We start from the raw sequence: 6,772 nt of genomic DNA on the forward strand, positions 1-6,772 counted from the left end.
TCATACAACGTAGGATGTATATAATTGTATAATAATAAAACTTGTTAACGCATTGAGCGCCGGTTGATTATACTACCTTTGAAAAAATGTATATTGTCTTAACAAAGATGAACTTTTTGAATATACATAATTTGAAAACACTTATAAACCTACTAGAATTGAACACTCATAATAGTAACATAAAGCGTGTCCGGAAACTTGTACGGATGCAATTCGCCGTATCACACTTCACTGTGAAATGTTGTATCGGAAATATATAGCCGTATATTATATACCGTCCAACCTCTTTGGGTCGTATAGTACTGACATAAAATTCAAGTCTAAATAAAACACGGTTCTTGTCGGTTTACACTTTACAGGAAGCCAACAGCAAACTGGAAACACTGGATTATTTGTTAGGTTTTCATTATTGAATTCACGAATTTCGCGAAAATCAGCAATGCAAATTGAATTAATGTTCATATTGAATCAAATAAAATTGGAGACCGTATAGTATACGGTCATCTCTTTCCGATGAGAAAGCTCACGGCGAATTGTGCCACGGTGAAATGTTTTACGTGCAATTTACATGTAACCAATTATAAAGATAGTGTGTATTGTTCAGCTATATTAAGCCGTATTTCTTGCGTATAACACACAGTACAACATCAATTTTATTATTATTAACTTAACTATGACACGTTATAATATTACGTTGCTTACCAAATTTAAACACAACATAGTTAACCATGTTTTCTACTAAATATACTAAAAATAATTACCACTAACTTTATATTTAACACAGAAACAATAAATTTCAGCAATACATGCTCGCAGTTTTTGAATGAATGGAATCGTTCAAACCAATATTTACCAGCGACGTGACAAAAAATATTTAATTCAGTCGTAGAAATTATATCTTACTCTAACGTATATTGCGGAGAATATAAGCGTGCCGAAGTGCTTTCTCACTCGCAACTATGGTTCGTTTTTGTCCATGCCTTGCTTGAACCTATAATCACTATATTCGCGCCAATGTGCTTTACCAACACAGACAAATACACATCCGAAACCAACTACCTCGCACCACACTCGGTCTTAATCTAGCGTATCATGATGCTTTATGTTTTCTGTAAAGTATCGACAGTTTTGTACGGCTGATAATATATCAGGAGCAGATACACGCGACTGAAGCCGTCACGCACTCAAGTGTGCTTTGACTGAGTTAAGAGAAACTTTCTAATGAAAAATATCAATGGGAGATGCCCACATCTCATTCATATACCATCTAGAAAATAACTGCCATTTAATGTTTTATTAAACAAATACAAATGTTAATATTATTTTCTATAATAATAAAATTATGATCTTTTGAACTAGGTATATTAAAATCTGGTTTTGTTATTATTATTGGAACAGAAAATAATAGCATTACTCCCTATATTAAAGCTGTTATATGTCCTTGTTTAAATGATAGATAGCGAATTGATCATGAATTCAAAGGGTTAACTTAACACATATAGGACGTATCTGTAGTTAAACTGATTTTACCCTTCTACAACTGAATCACCATAGAAACCGTGTGCACAATTTTAAAGGAGTGGTAGAAATTTGCTTGTAGAGTGCCTCATTTACAGTGTTTCTCAAATGGGTCCAGTGTATTATGTAGTATGACAAAATATATAATAATATATGCGTCAGAAGGTTGCGCGGAACGTCGGGGTCACCACTGTAGGAGTCATAGTGTTGTGGATGAAGAAGTCGAGATTTGGTAGTTGCTCCGATGGATGAACGAGCAAGTTTTTATTTGCAGTGTAAACAGTCGGTACAAGAGAATGTTAGAGTAGTTATGTTACTGTTATGATACTGTTCCGAGGTCCGAGTCTCGGTAGAATCAGATGTTGCAAGTGGCTCAAAAATCTTCTTGGATGAACAAGGAAAGCTTTTTCAAGATTTTAGACGTTATTGCGCTGATATCTCCATGTTACAGAAGAGTAAGTTTAATAAATAGAATTCAGGTAGGCTATACCACAATACACTACATTTTGACGCATTGTTTTGAATGTGTGAGTAACCTACGAAAATGAAACAAACATTGTAGAATATGTGCAATAGTGTATGTTGCAACCTTCAAATACACCAATATTGAATGCAGTTCATAAACCGAGAGCAGTTGTCAGAACGATGGACAAGCTTAGAATGACGTACTGTTGCACGTGTTTAGGTTTATCACCATTTATCTCGGTTGCCTGTTACTCCATACCCGTTAGGTATTTCAGTTAAAATTAATTCTGTGTTCCCTGGTCCATATAGCAGTGGCGAAGATGGAGGTAGGCTGTTAATTAAGATCCGACAAAAATAGTGCACCTTTTTCCAATCATTCTTATTTGTTTTCGTCGAATTAACATTATATTACATTATGGTGTTAGGTAGATATTTTACAGCCTAAACCAAACCACAATATGTAGACAAAAAATACTCTTCTATCTATTAAATATCTAAAATGTATGATTTAATGGCATAATTTTAGACATTTTATATATATAGAGGAATATTTTTTCACTATTATCTAATATGGCTTGGTTACGCAGGTCTTAATTGAATTTTAAAAACTAACCAACACTACAGTCTACTACTACGACCACAAGTTTTTGTTCAATAATAACACATATTATATATGACTGACAATGTTTAATGTGAACTATTTATGTCGGATCATAACATCCTACCTCCACCCTTCGCCACTACTGCTACATAGTGGATGTCCTCTATCAAAAATGTGTGTTGTGTAATATATATAAGCAACTACTTCTCAATAGATAAAATATTATCTATTTGAAAGGTATTTTTTTTTATAAAACTAAGAATGTTTTCGCCTGCGTCAAATTTTGGTAAACGTAATAAATATTATATAAGAGGTTTTGCCATGTTGTACCTACAACATATTTTAAAGCAATTTTATAATTGAATTTGATTTAGAAACACTGGTTATCTGGATGCAGCCCGGTATTTCCATGAAAATCTAAACAACCCTGCTTAGTATGAGTGCTCAGATGGGTTGCGTGATCCACAAATACTGACGTAAGTGTAACCATGGTAACGGTGCACAGAACAAGGCCAGGGGTGGAAGGACGCAACATTTGCAGCCCGGTGTTTCCGTGACAACCTTATTAACTTTGTTTGGTATGAGTGACTATCCGTGTGGGGGTGCTAGAGTGGGAGTCAGTCTGTATGTGTGTGAGAGACGCCCTACATAGCATGGCAACAGGCTGGGATGGGCGCCTGAAAACAAGGTGAGGCAGGTCATCATTGATGCTAAACATTTCCGAAATATGCGCATCTATTTCTATATACAAGACTGCTATCGGCAGCTATCAGCAGCTATCTAGGGTAGTTTTTCATATTTTTGTATTAAAGTATTATTTATTTAAGAAAAAAAAACATTGTGCACATAACAAATCTAAATTCAAGACGTACACAACACGAGATTTACATTATAGCAAATATTGCCCTCACAAGAGAGAAGAAGAGAATAAATATACAAAATAAAAATAATATTATTAATAAATAAAATTAAAATAAAAACATACTTAAGTACAATTTTATACAGACGTCTTTGGGGAGCTCATTAACTAGTCTTTCACCCCTCGCTAATGGTGCACTTGGCACGAGGAAACGGTTTCGATCCAGAATAAATCATGGCTGTGACTACGTAGATAATCGACAATCACAATCGCATGTAAATTCAAATTCATTAGAATACCAGGATTGGAAACCATCCCTCGCGATAACAGGCAAAAGTGTTTCAAGAGCAGAAGAGACCTACGAGATTCAAGAAAGTGAAAAGTTAGCATGCCTTGTAGAAAGAAAGTCGGAAAATAATCATTTGACGAACTATCTAAAGGATGTTTACAATAAGTTAGTTATCATTGTTACAATAAGTGCTATGTTTTAACAGCACCTTTCTCGGCTGTGCTAAATTTTATAGCCAGATAGATAGTTTTGACTGTTTAGATGGCTAACTATTGTAACAGATTATCATTCTCGTACCTCAATGCAAACATAATATGATAAACTACCCTTGATAAACGCCGATAGTAGTCTTGTAAACGATTTTTTTTATATTTGGCTAGGTACGTTAATAAATGTATTTGAAATGTGCAGTGATATGTTTTGTAATCTAAAACAACATGTCCGTAGAAAACATCCGGAATATAAACCTATGATGACAAGAAAATCAATGTTTCCATAGATACGTATCTTTAAATGTATTGGTCAAATATCTACCAATACTATATCACGAAGAAACTGCAGATACATAAATAAGTATGGAACAACATGTCATAAATCACCATGACAACGTCATATATCTATTATATACGACGTTATGCATTATATAATATTATATGCATCGAGATGATGCCTAGATGCAGCTATTGAGAGTGCAATCAATGTTGCCATAGAAACTGCGTTTTAAGTGTAGTAGTTGATTTTGCATATATTCTGTACCACACAGTGAAAACACTAACTATATTATATGCGTAAAATGTGTCGCAAATCACCATGGAAACATGATGTATGATATTATGCAAGTATGTATATCAAATCGAAGCCCGGATGCAGCTATTTAGTAGAATCTCAGTGTATAGTCAGAGAGATTTAACTATTATAATAGAGAGTAGTATGTAAAATAATTGAAGTTTTTACATAATAATTGAATCCTTAGCTTCATTAAACCAAGGAATGATGCATGCATACTGGGCGGTGACAGGGATTCTTGGAGGCGCCGTGTAGGTAAGGGGAGGACTTGGCTGAATAAGAAGAAGAAACCAAGCCATGAAACACTGAATATTATGGTATTTGGTTGGGGTAGGTAGAGATAATTTGTTAAAATAATTGAAAAAAGAAATTAGAAACTACACTCATAAAAATGGCGTCTGGTGGTTATGTAGATCAGTGTTTCCCAACTTTTTTTGTATTTGAAACCAGACTGTTATATATCTGTTAAAAATTGCATGAGAAACGTGCATATTATAAAGATTTTGTTAGGTAGGTATACTTTTTTAATTGTATGGTCAGTTTGAATTGTTTAGAGGGCTTCTTTTAAATGTTCTGACAAAATAAATTGCGTCATCAATTTCAAAGAAAATCGCCACTGGGCGTTGCCATAGTGACAGACAGCGTCGCTTATAAGGTGTGAGTGTTACCATGGTTACCGTTCAGAGATTCTGAGGAAATCGTGAGGTTCCTGTTCATTATTTTTCAAGTGGGCGTCTATTACGTCTTTGCATTGACGTATTATATGGATGAATTATATGAACAATAAAATAACGCCAAATTGACCAAGCCTCATACACTTTTGTCTACCAAAATTGTCTCATACAAATGTTATTCTTTCAAAATAACTACAAATTAAATATGCCTGCATTGTACTACGATTCAATTCCCAAACTGTGTTTTTGTAAAAGCATTTCACCGTAGCACAGTTCGCCGTGAGCTTTCTTATCGAAAAGAGATGACCGTATACTATACGGTCTCCAATTTTATTAGATTCAATATGAACATTAATTCAATTTTCATAGCTGATTTTGGCAAAATTCATGAATTCAAGAATGAACACCTAACCTAACAAATAATCCAGTATATCGCTGGTTTGGAGGTAAAACTCATTATGTGCACTTTTGGCCAAAATGAGTTTTTTCATTATATCCACTAATTTTTACGATATCTATTGCTGGAAAAGGTCACTGTGACGATAGCTATCTTATTAACGGAAAAAAACTGGGGAAGAAATCATTATCAGTACCTATTTCAGATTTATGTTCAGGAAAAAGTCATTCCCGCACATAATGATTTTTTCCTGAACTGTAAACATGTATATAAGTAAGTTAGTGAGTGTATTATCTGTGGTTTGCATTGTTTATAACTATCATATTGTGCCAACTGTATATTACTGGTTGATTTTTTGTATAAGATGAGAATAAATGATACTTATACTAAATAATCAGAATGATGGTGTTAATAAGTTTAATGTAAAATACTGCCTGAACGTTAAAAATTTGATGCATTTCAAATGGACCAATTAATACAGCTTTAGCTGGATTAAGCCAAAACTGGATCATTCAGAAACAATGACCGAAGAGGGGAAAAAAGTCCAGCCAATAAAGCTAGTGAGGCAAACATGAAACTGGTTATCGATCACATTAAGAGTTTCCCTTCGTAGACTTAACAGCCACGTACGATACAATTAACCATAGAATTCTGCTGAGTAAACTTTACATTTACAACCTCCTGAATGATTTCAAAATAACAGGAGTGATTGAAAAGCTCCTGGCCAACCGAAGATTCTTTGTAACACTGCACGGAAAACGCAGCCGTTGGAGACAACAACGGAACGGCCTTTCACAAGGTACCGTCTTCGCACCCATACTGTTCAACGTTTATACTAATGATCAGCCAAACGGAGTCAACACAAAACATTTCCTCTATGCAGATGATCTAGCCGTGTTATATCAAAGCATTAGCTTCGAAGTGATTGAGAAACAGCTTAAAGATACATTAAGCGAGTTAAAGACATACTACGACCTCAATCAACTTAAGCTAAATCTAGGTAAATCACGGGTAGGAGCGTTCCATCTCCAAAACATGGACGCGGGAAATTGCTTGATGTTGTTTGGGATGGGGTGCATTTAGAACCCACAAACAGCCAACAAATACCTGGGAATCACCTTAGATCGGACGCTGTCCTATAAGCAACACTGCATTAATACTAAAATGAAGACACCAGCAAAGA

Source organism: Rhyacophila brunnea, unplaced genomic scaffold (assembly GCF_057557595.1).
Source record: "Rhyacophila brunnea isolate RB1 unplaced genomic scaffold, BYU_Rbru_1.0 scaffold_13, whole genome shotgun sequence".
Classification (NCBI taxonomy): domain Eukaryota; kingdom Metazoa; phylum Arthropoda; class Insecta; order Trichoptera; family Rhyacophilidae; genus Rhyacophila; species Rhyacophila brunnea.